This window comes from Rhipicephalus microplus, unplaced genomic scaffold, assembly GCF_043290135.1.
Source record: "Rhipicephalus microplus isolate Deutch F79 unplaced genomic scaffold, USDA_Rmic scaffold_338, whole genome shotgun sequence".
Lineage (NCBI taxonomy): Eukaryota > Metazoa > Arthropoda > Arachnida > Ixodida > Ixodidae > Rhipicephalus > Rhipicephalus microplus.
This window is the reverse complement of record NW_027464906.1, coordinates 67,501-85,000: the sequence shown is the minus strand read 5'-3', so window position 1 is coordinate 85,000 and position 17,500 is coordinate 67,501. Positions and strand designations below refer to the sequence as shown.

General features: G+C 64.1%; 1 long non-coding RNA gene and 1 other non-coding gene across 2 annotated transcripts in view; one reads left to right on the top strand and one right to left on the bottom strand.

The window, feature by feature from the left end:
• LOC142793824 (uncharacterized) overlaps positions 1–17,500 on the top strand; it is a 77,337-nt gene that overhangs the window by 9,305 nt on the left and 50,532 nt on the right. The window lies entirely within an intron of this gene.
• On the bottom strand, positions 862–2,676 carry LOC142793829 (small subunit ribosomal RNA). The gene has a single exon (XR_012891855.1). It is a non-coding gene; the product is annotated as a small subunit ribosomal RNA (ribosomal RNA).

The following is a 17,500-nucleotide window of genomic DNA, read 5'->3' as shown; positions in this document are numbered from 1 at the left end:
CGTGCCGCCTTTCCCTCGGCAGCAAGCAAAACGCCTGGCAACGTCGACGCTCCCCTAACCGCGATCTCGCACCGTGTTTCGTGTGGCGAATTCAAATGCCGGCCGGCGCTGCTGCAACCATTACGGTCGGTACGCATACGCCGCGGAGGGCGGGACGGTCATCGGAGCGTGCGGTTCCTCCATCGAGTACTGCGCACCTCGGCCGTCGCATCGCCGTGCCATGACCGGCCGCGCGTCAACGCGAACCGGTGCCAGCGAGATCCCTCGCCTGCAAGAACCGACCGGCAGCCTCCGTCACCCGAGGACGCGGAGGCGCTTGCCGCGGACGGCGGGACGGTATGCACTGGTGCACAGCGGACCCGTCACATCGCCAGTTCCTTGACCGACCGCCGACGCTTGTGCCGTTCCTCTCGTACTTGGCAGTCGCCGCGCGATTGTCGGGTCTCGTTCTTGCACGCTCGAACGGTCGGGAGGGCACTCGGCTGGCGTTTCGGGAACGCGCAGCCTCGCCTTCTACCGACGTAACCACGACTCGCCGTTCGCGCTCCGCCGCTCCTGTTTACAGTACTAGGCGGTCCCGCAGCGGTCGGGTCGCGCATTTCGAGCGCTTCGAGCCACGGTGCAGTGGCGGGTCGAAAGCCGACCTATGAGTGCGTTGCGCCGTTTGTACCCGCGTCCGCCACCTGGCCGACCGTCCAAGGTCGCGGTGTTGGCGTCCGCTGGGCGCAACAATTTGTCACGGGGTGCCGCTCCACATTCAGGCAGCCCCGTGGGGAAAAGCCGACCCCGCGTCCAAACGGGGTCAGCGGCAGAAAGTGTCGGGCGCAGACGCAGCTGAGGCGCTCACCCTTCACAATCCGTTAATGATCCTTCCGCAGGTTCACCTACGGAAACCTTGTTACGACTTTTACTTCCTCTAAATGATCAAGTTTGGTCATCTTTCCAACAGACCGGCGCAACCGAAAGGCCGCGCCGGACATCGGTCCGAAGACCTCACTAAATCATTCAATCGGTAGTAGCGACGGGCGGTGTGTACAAAGGGCAGGGACGTAATCAACGCGAGCTTATGACTCGCGCTTACTGGGAATTCCTCGTTCAAGGGGAACAATTGCAAGCCCCTATCCCAATCACGAAAGAAGTTCCACGGGTTACCCAGTCTTTTCAGACAGGGATAAAGACACGCTGCTTCCTTCAGTGTAGCGCGCGTGCGGCCCCGGACATCTAAGGGCATCACAGACCTGTTATTGCTCTGTTTCGTGCGGCTAGGAGCCGCTTGTCCCTCTAAGAAGGTTGTAAGGTGCTGGGAACCCCGCACCTATTTAATAGGCTAGAGTCTCGTTCGTTATCGGAATTAACCAGACAAATCGCTCCACCAACTAAGAACGGCCATGCACCACCATCCACCGAATCAAGAAAGAGCTCTCAATCTGTCAATCCTCCCAGTGTCCGGGCCGGGTAAGTTTTCCCGTGTTGAGTCAAATTAAGCCGCAGGCTCCACTCCTGGTGGTGCCCTTCCGTCAATTCCTTTAAGTTTCAGCTTTGCAACCATACTTCCCCCGGAACCCAAATACTTTGGTTTCCCGGAAGCTGCCCGCCGAGTCATTTGAGTAACTCAGGCGGATCGCTGGTTGGCATCGTTTATGGTCAGAACTAGGGCGGTATCTGATCGCCTTCGAACCTCTGACTTTCGTTCTTGATCAATGAAAACATTCTTGGCAAATGCTTTCGCAGTAGTTCGTCTTGCGACGGTCCAAGAATTTCACCTCTAGCGCCGCAATACGAATGCCCCCGTCCGTCCCTCTTAATCATTACCTCGTATTCCAAAAACCAACAGAACAGAAACGAGGTCTTGTTCTATTATTCCATGCAAGTTTATTCAGGCGACTCGCCTGCGTTGAGCACTCTAATTTTTTCAAAGTAAAAGCACCGGCCATCTCGAGGCACACAATGAAGTGCACCAAGAAAGAACCGGCATGATGTTCAGTCCGAGCCGTCGCATCGGGTAGATGCACTACTCGTCTGGAACTGAGATCCAACTACGAGCTTTTTAACCGCAGCAGCTTTAGTATACGCTATTGGAGCTGGAATTACCGCGGCTGCTGGCACCAGACTTGCCCTCCAATTGATCCTCGTTAAAGGATTTAGAGTGTACTCATTTCAATTACGGGGCCTCAAAAGAGTCCCGTATTGTTATTTTTCGTCACTACCTCCCCGTGCCGGGAGTGGGTAATTTGCGCGCCTGCTGCCTTCCTTGGATGTGGTAGCCGTTTCTCAGGCTCCCTCTCCGGAATCGAACCCTGATTCTCCGTTACCCGTAACAACCATGGTAAGCAAGTAACCTACCATCGAAAGTTGATAAGGCAGACACTTGAAAGAAACGTCGCCGGCTCGTGGCCATGCGATCAGCACAAAGTTATCCAGAGTCACCACACAATACGGGCCGAAACCCGATCGATCTTGGTCTAATAAAAGCACCCGTTACCCAAAGGGCTCCAGGCTCACTGCATGTATTAGCTCTAGAATTGCCACAGTTATCCAAGTAGGAAGAAACGATCTAAGGAACCATAACTGATTTAATGAGCCATTCGCGGTTTCGCCTTATTTCGGCATGTACTTAGACATGCATGGCTTAATCTTTGAGACAAGCATATGATTACTGGCAGGATCAACCAGGTAATCGTTCGACTGCGCGTCCGTCCTCGCCTTCGGCGGGCCGGACGCAGTCTGTGTGCGGCGGAGGCCACCTTCAGGCGCCCCAACACGCTTATTTTGCACTCCGAGATGACGGCGTTCGAGCTCGCTACGGCACAACCTTCCCGAAAGACGAGTGGGAGCCGTGCGGCAAGAAGCACGTTCATGCTCGCTCTTTTTCGTTGCATCGACTCGGTCGCGCCGTGCGGGTTGCCCAAGCCCGCTGCACTGTCGGTGGACCGGCCGGAACTAGCAACGGAGCCGAGACTGCAAAGCCGCCAGACGACGGGTCACGCCCGCGTCTTCGGCGCTTTCGCATCTGAATCGCCCGAGGACGACACGGAACACACCTCGATATCGTGGTAAAACGGCACCGTCCGACAACCAGCCCCTAACGCATCAAGCGGATGAGGCTGCAGACGACTGCCGTGGATTCCCCTGGAGCAGACCCGAGGACACGCTTGACGAGGCCGAAGCCCGCCGCATATCAGACACCCGGTCGCTTTCGCGTACGCCGCTCACGAGAACCCCCACATAATAGCAGCGATAAGTACCCAGACCTCCTTGGGCACTAATACGAGCGTACTCGAGAAAATTTCACCGCGGGTGTGCCCCGAAACGTGTGGCACGTTGAGCGTGCCACAAGTCTACGTCGCTCTCAAACCCGCCGAGGTCGTAGAATTTGCGACCCTACTCACGAAATTCCCACCGAGGATACGGCCGCAAACGTACCGCACCTTGGGTAGGCCACGAGTTTGTGCAACACTACGCTGACGGCACAGCACCGAGGTCGTGCGCGCACGCACGGGAAAATTCCGCCGCGGTTTCTGCCGAAAACGTGAGGCACCACGACTCTCCGCAAGTTCGCGTCGACTGCGAAAGACCGAAGTCGTGAACGACGTGTCCGCTACTCGCCGCCGACACGCTGGACACCAAACGTACAACGACTCGACGGCGTCGTAGAGGCCCACGACGCGGTTTTCCTTAACGACGTCTCGGCGTGGCACCGACAGGTTAGAACGGCCGACCAACGTTCCCTGTCCGCCGTTCGGCTCAGTCGAAGGGCTCGGCGACTTCGGCAACGCTGCGAAGCCGCACGGTGACGCACGCCATGTCCCCATTTTTTTTTTTTCTTTCTGCGTCTGCCGGGGTGCCCCTATAATAGCAGCGATAAGCACCCAGACCGCCGTGGGTCGCTCGCCCCGGCTGACGTGGTTTTTCGTACTCCTGCGGCGGTCGCCGTCAAGCACGTCCAAATACGCTACTTTCGTGGGCGCATTCACGCTCTTTCGCTTCGCCGGAGTGCCAGCACTCACTCTGCCAAAAACGGCGAACATCCGAGCGGCGGTTCCCACTTTTGCGTCGGCGTCGCAAACCCCGCCCCGGCAGACGAGGTTTGCCGTACTCGTGCGACGGTGGCCGGCGGGCACGTCGAAAGACGCCGATATCGTGCGCGAATTGGCGCACCTTGGCTTCACCGGAGTGCCGCCACTGACTCCTCCAAAAACGGCGAAGATCCGAGCGGCGCTTCCCACTTTCGCATCGGCGTCCCGAACTCCGCCCCGGCTGACGCGGTTTACCGTACTCGTGCGACGGTCGCCGGCGAGCACGTGGAAAGACGCCGATATCGTGCCCGAATCGGCTCCGTTCGGCTTCGCCGGAGTGCCAGCACTGGCTCGGCGAAAGACGACGAACATCCGAGCGACGGTTCTCACTATTGCGTACGCGTCGCAAACCCCGCCCCGGCAGACGCACTTTGCCGTACTCGTGCGACGGTCGCCGGCGAGCACGTAGAAAGACGCCGATATCGTGCCGGAATCGGCCCCGTTTGGCTTCGCCGGAGTGCCAGCACTCACTCGGCCACAAACGGCGAACATCCGAGCGGCGGTTCCCACTTAGCCGTCGGCGTCCCGAACTCCGCCCCGGCAGACGCGGTTGCCGAGCTCGTGCGACTAGCGACCGCGAAGCCGTCTCGCGACGCCGCTTTCGTGCGCGGCTCCCACTGCGACCTGGGTCACCCGAGGTCGACGAGCAAGAAAGAATGTCGAAAAAAAATTTTTTTTTTTTTGCGTCTGCCGGGGTGCCCCTATAATAGCAGCGATAAGCACCCAGACCGCCATGGGTCGCTCGCCCCGGCTGACGTGGTTTTTCGTTTTCCTGCGGTGGTCGTCGTCAAGCACGTCCAAACACGCCACTTTCGTGGGCGCATTCGCGCTCTTTCGCTTCGCCGGAGTGCCAGCACTCACTCTGCCAAAAACGGCGAACATCCTAGTGGCGGTTCCCACTTTTGCGTCGGCGTCGCCAACCCCGCCCCGGCATACGCGGTTTGCCGTACTCGTGCGGCGGTGGCCGGCGGGCACGTCGAAAGACACCGATATCGTGCGCGAGTCGATGCTTCTTGGTCTCGCAGGAGGGCCGCCACTCACTCCTGCAAAAACGGCGAAGATCCGAGCGGCGCTTCCCACTTTTTCGTCGGCATCGCAAACCTCGCCCCGGCAGACGCGCTTTGCCGTACTCGTGCGACGGTCGCCGGCGAGCACGTCGAAATACGCCGATATCGTGCCCGAATCGGCCCCGTTTCGCTTCGCCGGAGTGCCAGCACTCACTCGGCCAAAAACGGCGAACATCCGAGCAGCGGTACCCACTTAGCCGTCGGCATCCCGAACTCCGCGCCGGCTGACGCGGTTGCCGAGCTCGTGCGACTAGCGACCGCGAACGCGTCTCGCGACGCCGCTTTCGTGCGCGGCTCCCATTGCGACCTGGGTTACCCGAGCTCGACCAGCAAAAAAGAAGGTCGAAAAAAAATTTTTTTTTTCTGCGTCTGCCGGGGTGCCCCTATAATAGCAGCGATAAGCACCCAGACCGCCGTGGGTCGCTCGCCCCGGCTGACGTGGTTTTTCGTACTCCTGCAGCGGTCGCCGTCAAGCACGTCCAAATACGCCACTTTCGTGGGCGCTTTCGCGCTCTTTCGCGTCGCCGGTGTGCCAGCACTCACTCTGCCAAAAACGGCGAACATCCTAGTGGCGGTTCCCACTTTTGCGTCGGCGTCGCCAACCCCGCCCCGGCATACGCGGTTTGCCGTACTCGTGCGGCGGTGGCCGGCGGGCACGTCGAAAGACACCGATATCGTGCGCGAGTTGATGCTTCTTGGTCTCGCAGGAGGGCCGCCACTCACTCCTGCAAAAACGGCGAAGATCCGAGCGGCGCTTCCCACTTTTTCGTCGGCATCGCAAACCTCGCCCCGGCAGACGCGCTTTGCCGTACTCGTGCGACGGTCGCCGGCGAGCACGTCTAAATACGCCGATATCGTGCCCGAATCGGCCCCGTTTCGCTTCGCCGGAGTGCCAGCACTCACTCGGCCAAAAACGGCGAACATCCGAGCAGCGGTACCCACTTAGCCGTCGGCATCCCGAACTCCGCGCCGGCTGACGCGGTTGCCGAGCTCGTGCGACTAGCGACCGCGAACGCGTCTCGCGACGCCGCTTTCGTGCGCGGCTCCCATTGCGACCTGGGTTACCCGAGCTCGACCAGCAAAAAAGAAGGTCGAAAAAAAATTTTTTTTTTCTGCGTCTGCCGGGGTGCCCCTATAATAGCAGCGATAAGCACCCAGACCGCCGTGGGTCGCTCGCCCCGGCTGACGTGGTTTTTCGTACTCCTGCAGCGGTCGCCGTCAAGCACGTCCAAATACGCCACTTTCGTGGGCGCTTTCGCGCTCTTTCGCGTCGCCGGTGTGCCAGCACTCACTCTGCCAAAAACGGCCAACATCCGAGCGGCGGTTCCCACTTTTGCGTCGGCGTCGTAAACCCCGCCCCGGCAGACGCGGTTTGCCCTACTCGTTCGACGGTCGCCGGCGAGCGCGTCGAAAGACGCCGATATCGTGCGCTAATTGGCGCTCCTTGGCTTCTCCGGAGTGCCGCCACTCACTCCTCCAAAAACGGCGAAGATCCGAGCGGCGTTCTCCACTTTCGCATCGGCGTCCCGAACTCCGCCCGGGCTGACGCGGTTTACCGTACTCGTGCGACGGTCGCCGCCGGGCACGTCGAAAGACGCCGATATCGTGCCGTAATCGGCCCCGTTTGGCTTCGCCCGAGTGCCAGCACTCACTCGGCCAAAAACGGCGAACATCCGAGCAGCGTTTCCCACTTTCGCATCGGCGTCCCGAAGCCCGCCCCGGCAGACGCGGTTTGCCCTACTCGAGCGACGGTCGCCGGCGATCACGTCGAAAGGCGCCGAATTCGTGCACGAATCGATGCTTCTTGGTCTCGCAGGAGGGCCGCCACTCACTCCTGCAAAAACGGCGAAGATCCGAGTTGCGCTTCCCACTTTTTCGTCGGCGTCCCGAACTACGCCCCGGCTGACGCGGTTTACCGTACTCGTGCGACGGTCGCCGGCGGGCACTTCAAAATACGCCGATTTCGTGGGCGCATTCACGCTGTTTCGCTTCCCCGGAGTGCCAACACTCACTCTGCCGAAAGCGGCGATCATCCGAGCGGCGGTTCCCACTTTTGCGTCGGCTTCGCAAACGGCGCCCCGGCAGACGCGCTCGTGCGACGTACTCGTGCGACGGTCGCCGGCGAGCACGTCGAAAGACGCCGATATCGTGCTCGAATCGACCCCGTTTCGCTTCGCCGGAGTGCTGCCAGTCACGGCGCAGAAAACGGCGAACAAGTGTTTTTTTTTTTTTTCCTAGAATTTGTGTTATAGAAGGCACATTTGATATCGGACGATAATTTTCAACTTTATCACGCGCACCGATTTTCGTGTAGAGGTTTGCAAGTTTATGGGAATTTCTCCACTTGGAATAATGCGATTTAGTAGTACTACGAGAACTTCATGGATGTACTCAAGGGTACGGGGCAAGTCAGTTACGTCAACACCTGCAGATTTTTTACACTTCAAACTGAAAATTGTTGGTTGTGAGTCCTCGTGTGATATTAAAGGCCGATTCGCTAACACATAGAACAAAGAAAGAAAGGAAGAAAAAACGCCCGCGCTCGCTCAAGAAACCTGGGTTCGCAACAAGTGGCAACAACAAGCAACCGAGCGAGTGCGCCAAAACCCGTGGCGGCCGAACAAACGCGAAGTCCCAACCGCGTCAGCCGGGGCGGCACGGGACAGGAAAAATCACTTCAGCCGGGGCGGCGGGGCACCGAATAAACCTCGTCACCTCGTCGCAGGATAAAAGAGGAAACAAAAAGTCTAAACAGCGTCTGCTGGAGCGAATGCGTAATAAAACAACAACAACAACAAAAAAAAAACACCCGCGCTCAAGAAGTCTGCAATCCTCACAAAAGGCGACTGTGACCGAGCAGCGTCAGCCGGGGCCGTGCGGAAACGGAAAAACCGCGACTACCGGGGCGTCGAGGCACCGAAAAATCCTCTTCAGCCGCGGCGAAAAAAAAAACAAAAAGAAAGACGGAGGGGGGGGGGGAACCACGTCTGCCGGGGCGAAGGAAAAAAAAAACGCGTCTGCCGGGGCGAGCCCGGGTGCGGCACCACCGGGAAAACTGTGGCAAACAGACATGGCGATCGAGTGAGTGGGCCGCCAGCCAGGCTCAGCCAAAAAGTGCAAAGTCCGAACTGCGTCAGCCGGGGCGGCAAAAACCGCGTCAGCCGGGGCGGCGCAAAAAACCGCGTCTGCCGGGGCGGCACGAAACCGCGTCAGCCGGGGCGGGGCGAAAACTGCGTCAGCCGGGGCGAAAAGAAAAAAAAAAACGCGTCTGCCGGGGCAAGCCCGGGTGCGGCACCACCGGGAAAACTGTGGCAAACAGACATGGCGATCGAGTGAGTGGGCCGCCAGCCAGGCACAGCCGAAAAGTGCAAAGTCCGAACCGTGTCAGCCGGGGCGACGCAAAAACCGCGTCAGCCGGGGCGGCGCGAAAACCGCGTCAGCCGGGGCGGCACGAAACCGCGTCAGCCGGGGCGGCGCGAAAACTGCGTCAGCCGGGGCGGCGCGAAAACCTCGTCAGCCGGGGCGAGCGAAAAGGGGGGGGGGGGGGGAACCACGTCTGCCGGGGCGAAAGAAAAAAAAAACGCGTCTGCCGGGGCGAGCCCGGGTGCGGCACCACCGGGAAGACTGTGGCAAACAGACATGGCGATCGAGTGAGTGGGCCGCCAGCCAGGCTCAGCCCAAAAAGTGCCAAGTCCGAACTGCGTCAGCCGGGGCGGCAAAAACCGCGTCAGCCGGGGCGGCGCGAAAACCGCGTCTGCCGGGGCGGCGCGAAAACTGCGTCAGCCGGGGCGAGCCCGGGTGCGGCACCACCGGGAAAACTGTGGCTAACAGACATGGCGATCGAGTGAGTGGGCCACCAGCCAGGCTCAGCCAAAAAGTGCCAAGTCCGAACTGCGTCAGCCGGGGCGGCAAAAACCGCGTCAGCCGGGGCGGCGCAAAAAAACCGCGTCTGCCGGGGCGGCACGAAACCGCGTCAGCCGGGGCGGCGCGAAAACTGCGTCAGCCGGGGCGAAAGAAAAAAAAAAACGCGTCTGCCGGGGCGAGCCCGGGTGCGGCACCACCGGGAAAACTGTGGCAAACAGACATGGCGATCGAGTGAGTGGGCCGCCAGCCAGGCACAGCCGAAAAGTGCTAAGTCCGAACTGCGTCTGCCGGGGCGGCACGAAACCGCGTCAGCCGGGGCGGCGCGAAAACCGCGTCTGCCGGGGCGGCACGAAACCGCGTCAGCCGGGGCGGCGCGAAAACTGCGTCAGCCGGGGCGAGCCCGGGTGCGGCACCACCGGGAAAACTGTGGCAAACAGACATGGCGATCGAGTGAGTGGGCCGCCAGCCAGGCACAGCCGAAAAGTGCTAAGTCCGAACTGCGTCTGCCGGGGCGGCACGAAACCGCGTCAGCCGGGGCGGCGCGAAAACCGCGTCTGCCGGGGCGGCACGAAACCGCGTCAGCCGGGGCGGCGCGAAAACTGCGTCAGCCGGGGCGAGCCCGGGTGCGGCACCACCGGGAAAACTGTGGCAAACAGACATGGCGATCGAGTGAGTGGGCCGCCAGCCAGGCACAGCCGAAAAGTGCTAAGTCCGAACTGCGTCAGCCGGGGCGGCAAAAACCGCGTCAGCCGGGGCGGCGCAAAAAACCGCGTCTGCCGGGGCGGCACGAAACCGCGTCAGCCGGGGCGGCGCGAAAACTGCGTCAGCCGGGGCAAAAGAAAAAAAAAAACGCGTCTGCCGGGGCGAGCCCGGGTGCGGCACCACCGGGAAAACTGTGGCAAACAGACATGGCGATCGAGTGAGTGGGCCGCCAGCCAGGCACAGCCGAAAAGTGCTAAGTCCGAACTGCGTCTGCCGGGGCGGCACGAAACCGCGTCAGCCGGGGCGGCGCGAAAACCGCGTCTGCCGGGGCGGCACGAAACCGCGTCAGCCGGGGCGGCGCGAAAACTGCGTCAGCCGGGGCGAGCCCGGGTGCGGCACCACCGGGAAAACTGTGGCAAACAGACATGGCGATCGAGTGAGTGGGCCGCCAGCCAGGCACAGCCGAAAAGTGCTAAGTCCGAACTGCGTCTGCCGGGGCGGCACGAAACCGCGTCAGCCGGGGCGGCGCGAAAACCGCGTCTGCCGGGGCGGCACGAAACCGCGTCAGCCGGGGCGGCGCGAAAACTGCGTCAGCCGGGGCGAGCCCGGGTGCGGCACCACCGGGAAAACTGTGGCAAACAGACATGGCGATCGAGTGAGTGGGCCGCCAGCCAGGCACAGCCGAAAAGTGCAAAGTCCGAACCGTGTCAGCCGGGGCGACGCAAAAACCGCGTCAGCCGGGGCGGCGCGAAAACCGCGTCAGCCGGGGCGGCAGGAAACCGCGTCAGCCGGGGCGGCGCGAAAACTGCGTCAGCCGGGGCGGCGCGAAAACCTCGTCAGCCGGGGCGAGCGAAAAGGGGGGGGGGGGGGAACCACGTCTGCCGGGGCGAAAGAAAAAAAAAACGCGTCTGCCGGGGCGAGCCCGGGTGCGGCACCACCGGGAAGACTGTGGCAAACAGACATGGCGATCGAGTGAGTGGGCCGCCAGCCAGGCTCAGCCCAAAAAGTGCCAAGTCCGAACTGCGTCAGCCGGGGCGGCAAAAACCGCGTCAGCCGGGGCGGCGCGAAAACCGCGTCTGCCGGGGCGGCGCGAAAACTGCGTCAGCCGGGGCGAGCCCGGGTGCGGCACCACCGGGAAAACTGTGGCTAACAGACATGGCGATCGAGTGAGTGGGCCACCAGCCAGGCTCAGCCAAAAAGTGCCAAGTCCGAACTGCGTCAGCCGGGGCGGCAAAAACCGCGTCAGCCGGGGCGGCGCAAAAAAACCGCGTCTGCCGGGGCGGCACGAAACCGCGTCAGCCGGGGCGGCGCGAAAACTGCGTCAGCCGGGGCGAAAGAAAAAAAAAACGCGTCTGCCGGGGCGAGCCCGGGTGCGGCACCACCGGGAAAACTGTGGCAAACAGACATGGCGATCGAGTGAGTGGGCCGCCAGCCAGGCACAGCCGAAAAGTGCTAAGTCCGAACTGCGTCTGCCGGGGCGGCACGAAACCGCGTCAGCCGGGGCGGCGCGAAAACCGCGTCTGCCGGGGCGGCACGAAACCGCGTCAGCCGGGGCGGCGCGAAAACTGCGTCAGCCGGGGCGAGCCCGGGTGCGGCACCACCGGGAAAACTGTGGCAAACAGACATGGCGATCGAGTGAGTGGGCCGCCAGCCAGGCACAGCCGAAAAGTGCTAAGTCCGAACTGCGTCTGCCGGGGCGGCACGAAACCGCGTCAGCCGGGGCGGCGCGAAAACCGCGTCTGCCGGGGCGGCACGAAACCGCGTCAGCCGGGGCGGCGCGAAAACTGCGTCAGCCGGGGCGAGCCCGGGTGCGGCACCACCGGGAAAACTGTGGCAAACAGACATGGCGATCGAGTGAGTGGGCCGCCAGCCAGGCACAGCCGAAAAGTGCTAAGTCCGAACTGCGTCTGCCGGGGCGGCACGAAACCGCGTCAGCCGGGGCGGCGCGAAAACCGCGTCTGCCGGGGCGGCACGAAACCGCGTCAGCCGGGGCGGCGCGAAAACTGCGTCAGCCGGGGCGAGCCCGGGTGCGGCACCACCGGGAAAACTGTGGCAAACAGACATGGCGATCGAGTGAGTGGGCCGCCAGCCAGGCACAGCCGAAAAGTGCTAAGTCCGAACTGCGTCAGCCGGGGCGGCAAAAACCGCGTCAGCCGGGGCGGCGCAAAAAACCGCGTCTGCCGGGGCGGCACGAAACCGCGTCAGCCGGGGCGGCGCGAAAACTGCGTCAGCCGGGGCAAAAGAAAAAAAAAAACGCGTCTGCCGGGGCGAGCCCGGGTGCGGCACCACCGGGAAAACTGTGGCAAACAGACATGGCGATCGAGTGAGTGGGCCGCCAGCCAGGCACAGCCGAAAAGTGCTAAGTCCGAACTGCGTCTGCCGGGGCGGCACGAAACCGCGTCAGCCGGGGCGGCGCGAAAACCGCGTCTGCCGGGGCGGCACGAAACCGCGTCAGCCGGGGCGGCGCGAAAACTGCGTCAGCCGGGGCGAGCCCGGGTGCGGCACCACCGGGAAAACTGTGGCAAACAGACATGGCGATCGAGTGAGTGGGCCGCCAGCCAGGCACAGCCGAAAAGTGCTAAGTCCGAACTGCGTCTGCCGGGGCGGCACGAAACCGCGTCAGCCGGGGCGGCGCGAAAACCGCGTCTGCCGGGGCGGCACGAAACCGCGTCAGCCGGGGCGGCGCGAAAACTGCGTCAGCCGGGGCGAGCCCGGGTGCGGCACCACCGGGAAAACTGTGGCAAACAGACATGGCGATCGAGTGAGTGGGCCGCCAGCCAGGCACAGCCGAAAAGTGCAAAGTCCGAACCGTGTCAGCCGGGGCGACGCAAAAACCGCGTCAGCCGGGGCGGCGCGAAAACCGCGTCAGCCGGGGCGGCACGAAACCGCGTCAGCCGGGGCGGCGCGAAAACTGCGTCAGCCGGGGCGGCGCGAAAACCTCGTCAGCCGGGGCGAGCGAAAAGGGGGGGGGGGGAACCACGTCTGCCGGGGCGAAAGAAAAAAAAACGCGTCTGCCGGGGCGAGCCCGGGTGCGGCACCACCGGGAAGACTGTGGCAAACAGACATGGCGATCGAGTGAGTGGGCCGCCAGCCAGGCTCAGCCCAAAAAGTGCCAAGTCCGAACTGCGTCAGCCGGGGCGGCAAAAACCGCGTCAGCCGGGGCGGCGCGAAAACCGCGTCTGCCGGGGCGGCGCGAAAACTGCGTCAGCCGGGGCGAGCCCGGGTGCGGCACCACCGGGAAAACTGTGGCTAACAGACATGGCGATCGAGTGAGTGGGCCACCAGCCAGGCTCAGCCAAAAAGTGCCAAGTCCGAACTGCGTCAGCCGGGGCGGCAAAAACCGCGTCAGCCGGGGCGGCGCAAAAAAACCGCGTCTGCCGGGGCGGCACGAAACCGCGTCAGCCGGGGCGGCGCGAAAACTGCGTCAGCCGGGGCGAAAGAAAAAAAAAACGCGTCTGCCGGGGCGAGCCCGGGTGCGGCACCACCGGGAAAACTGTGGCAAACAGACATGGCGATCGAGTGAGTGGGCCGCCAGCCAGGCACAGCCGAAAAGTGCTAAGTCCGAACTGCGTCTGCCGGGGCGGCACGAAACCGCGTCAGCCGGGGCGGCGCGAAAACCGCGTCTGCCGGGGCGGCACGAAACCGCGTCAGCCGGGGCGGCGCGAAAACTGCGTCAGCCGGGGCGAGCCCGGGTGCGGCACCACCGGGAAAACTGTGGCAAACAGACATGGCGATCGAGTGAGTGGGCCGCCAGCCAGGCACAGCCGAAAAGTGCTAAGTCCGAACTGCGTCTGCCGGGGCGGCACGAAACCGCGTCAGCCGGGGCGGCGCGAAAACCGCGTCTGCCGGGGCGGCACGAAACCGCGTCAGCCGGGGCGGCGCGAAAACTGCGTCAGCCGGGGCGAGCCCGGGTGCGGCACCACCGGGAAAACTGTGGCAAACAGACATGGCGATCGAGTGAGTGGGCCGCCAGCCAGGCACAGCCGAAAAGTGCTAAGTCCGATCTGCGTCAGCCGGGGCGGCAAAAACCGCGTCAGCCGGGGCGGCGCAAAAAACCGCGTCTGCCGGGGCGGCACGAAACCGCGTCAGCCGGGGCGGCGCGAAAACTGCGTCAGCCGGGGCGAAAGAAAAAAAAAACGCGTCTGCCGGGGCGAGCCCGGGTGCGGCACCACCGGGAAAACTGTGGCAAACAGACATGGCGATCGAGTGAGTGGGCCGCCAGCCAGGCACAGCCGAAAAGTGCTAAGTCCGAACTGCGTCTGCCGGGGCGGCACGAAACCGCGTCAGCCGGGGCGGCGCGAAAACCGCGTCTGCCGGGGCGGCACGAAACCGCGTCAGCCGGGGCGGCGCGAAAACTGCGTCAGCCGGGGCGAGCCCGGGTGCGGCACCACCGGGAAAACTGTGGCAAACAGACATGGCGATTGAGTGAGTGGGCCGCCAGCCAGGCACAGCCGAAAAGTGCTAAGTCCGAACTGCGTCTGCCGGGGCGGCACGAAACCGCGTCAGCCGGGGCGGCGCGAAAACCGCGTCTGCCGGGGCGGCACGAAACCGCGTCAGCCGGGGCGGCGCGAAAACTGCGTCAGCCGGGGCGAGCCCGGGTGCGGCACCACCGGGAAAACTGTGGCAAACAGACATGGCGATCGAGTGAGTGGGCCGCCAGCCAGGCACAGCCGAAAAGTGCTAAGTCCGAACTGCGTCTGCCGGGGCGGCACGAAACCGCGTCAGCCGGGGCGGTGCGAAAACCGCGTCTGCCGGGGCGGCACGAAACCGCGTCAGCCGGGGCGGCGCGAAAACTGCGTCAGCCGGGGCGAGCCCGGGTGCGGCACCACCGGGAAAACTGTGGCAAACAGACATGGCGATCGAGTGAGTGGGCCGCCAGCCAGGCACAGCCGAAAAGTGCTAAGTCCGAACTGCGTCTGCCGGGGCGGCACGAAACCGCGTCAGCCGGGGCGGCGCGAAAACCGCGTCTGCCGGGGCGGCACGAAACCGCGTCAGCCGGGGCGGCGCGAAAACTGCGTCAGCCGGGGCGAGCCCGGGTGCGGCACCACCGGGAAAACTGTGGCAAACAGACATGGCGATCGAGTGAGTGGGCCGCCAGCCAGGCACAGCCGAAAAGTGCTAAGTCCGAACTGCGTCTGCCGGGGCGGCACGAAACCGCGTCAGCCGGGGCGGCGCGAAAACCGCGTCTGCCGGGGCGGCACGAAACCGCGTCAGCCGGGGCGGCGCGAAAACTGCGTCAGCCGGGGCGAGCCCGGGTGCGGCACCACCGGGAAAACTGTGGCAAACAGACATGGCGATCGAGTGAGTGGGCCGCCAGCCAGGCACAGCCGAAAAGTGCAAAGTCCGAACCGTGTCAGCCGGGGCGACGCAAAAACCGCGTCAGCCGGGGCGGCGCGAAAACCGCGTCAGCCGGGGCGGCACGAAACCGCGTCAGCCGGGGCGGCGCGAAAACTGCGTCAGCCGGGGCGGCGCGAAAACCTCGTCAGCCGGGGCGAGCGAAAAGGGGGGGGGGGGGGGAACCACGTCTGCCGGGGCGAAAGAAAAAAAAAACGCGTCTGCCGGGGCGAGCCCGGGTGCGGCACCACCGGGAAGACTGTGGCAAACAGACATGGCGATCGAGTGAGTGGGCCGCCAGCCAGGCTCAGCCCAAAAAGTGCCAAGTCCGAACTGCGTCAGCCGGGGCGGCAAAAACCGCGTCAGCCGGGGCGGCGCGAAAACCGCGTCTGCCGGGGCGGCGCGAAAACTGCGTCAGCCGGGGCGAGCCCGGGTGCGGCACCACCGGGAAAACTGTGGCTAACAGACATGGCGATCGAGTGAGTGGGCCACCAGCCAGGCTCAGCCAAAAAGTGCCAAGTCCGAACTGCGTCAGCCGGGGCGGCAAAAACCGCGTCAGCCGGGGCGGCGCAAAAAAACCGCGTCTGCCGGGGCGGCACGAAACCGCGTCAGCCGGGGCGGCGCGAAAACTGCGTCAGCCGGGGCGAAAGAAAAAAAAAACGCGTCTGCCGGGGCGAGCCCGGGTGCGGCACCACCGGGAAAACTGTGGCAAACAGACATGGCGATCGAGTGAGTGGGCCGCCAGCCAGGCACAGCCGAAAAGTGCTAAGTCCGAACTGCGTCTGCCGGGGCGGCACGAAACCGCGTCAGCCGGGGCGGCGCGAAAACCGCGTCTGCCGGGGCGGCACGAAACCGCGTCAGCCGGGGCGGCGCGAAAACTGCGTCAGCCGGGGCGAGCCCGGGTGCGGCACCACCGGGAAAACTGTGGCAAACAGACATGGCGATCGAGTGAGTGGGCCGCCAGCCAGGCACAGCCGAAAAGTGCTAAGTCCGAACTGCGTCTGCCGGGGCGGCACGAAACCGCGTCAGCCGGGGCGGCGCGAAAACCGCGTCTGCCGGGGCGGCACGAAACCGCGTCAGCCGGGGCGGCGCGAAAACTGCGTCAGCCGGGGCGAGCCCGGGTGCGGCACCACCGGGAAAACTGTGGCAAACAGACATGGCGATCGAGTGAGTGGGCCGCCAGCCAGGCACAGCCGAAAAGTGCTAAGTCCGAACTGCGTCAGCCGGGGCGGCAAAAACCGCGTCAGCCGGGGCGGCGCAAAAAACCGCGTCTGCCGGGGCGGCACGAAACCGCGTCAGCCGGGGCGGCGCGAAAACTGCGTCAGCCGGGGCGAAAGAAAAAAAAAACGCGTCTGCCGGGGCGAGCCCGGGTGCGGCACCACCGGGAAAACTGTGGCAAACAGACATGGCGATCGAGTGAGTGGGCCGCCAGCCAGGCACAGCCGAAAAGTGCTAAGTCCGAACTGCGTCTGCCGGGGCGGCACGAAACCGCGTCAGCCGGGGCGGCGCGAAAACCGCGTCTGCCGGGGCGGCACGAAACCGCGTCAGCCGGGGCGGCGCGAAAACTGCGTCAGCCGGGGCGAGCCCGGGTGCGGCACCACCGGGAAAACTGTGGCAAACAGACATGGCGATTGAGTGAGTGGGCCGCCAGCCAGGCACAGCCGAAAAGTGCTAAGTCCGAACTGCGTCTGCCGGGGCGGCACGAAACCGCGTCAGCCGGGGCGGCGCGAAAACCGCGTCTGCCGGGGCGGCACGAAACCGCGTCAGCCGGGGCGGCGCGAAAACTGCGTCAGCCGGGGCGAGCCCGGGTGCGGCACCACCGGGAAAACTGTGGCAAACAGACATGGCGATCGAGTGAGTGGGCCGCCAGCCAGGCACAGCCGAAAAGTGCTAAGTCCGAACTGCGTCTGCCGGGGCGGCACGAAACCGCGTCAGCCGGGGCGGCGCGAAAACCGCGTCTGCCGGGGCGGCACGAAACCGCGTCAGCCGGGGCGGCGCGAAAACTGCGTCAGCCGGGGCGAGCCCGGGTGCGGCACCACCGGGAAAACTGTGGCAAACAGACATGGCGATCGAGTGAGTGGGCCGCCAGCCAGGCACAGCCGAAAAGTGCTAAGTCCGAACTGCGTCTGCCGGGGCGGCACGAAACCGCGTCAGCCGGGGCGGCGCGAAAACCGCGTCTGCCGGGGCGGCACGAAACCGCGTCAGCCGGGGCGGCGCGAAAACTGCGTCAGCCGGGGCGAGCCCGGGTGCGGCACCACCGGGAAAACTGTGGCAAACAGACATGGCGATCGAGTGAGTGGGCCGCCAGCCAGGCACAGCCGAAAAGTGCTAAGTCCGAACTGCGTCAGCCGGGGCGGCAAAAACCGCGTCAGCCGGGGCGGCGCAAAAAACCGCGTCTGCCGGGGCGGCACGAAACCGCGTCAGCCGGGGCGGCGCGAAAACTGCGTCAGCCGGGGC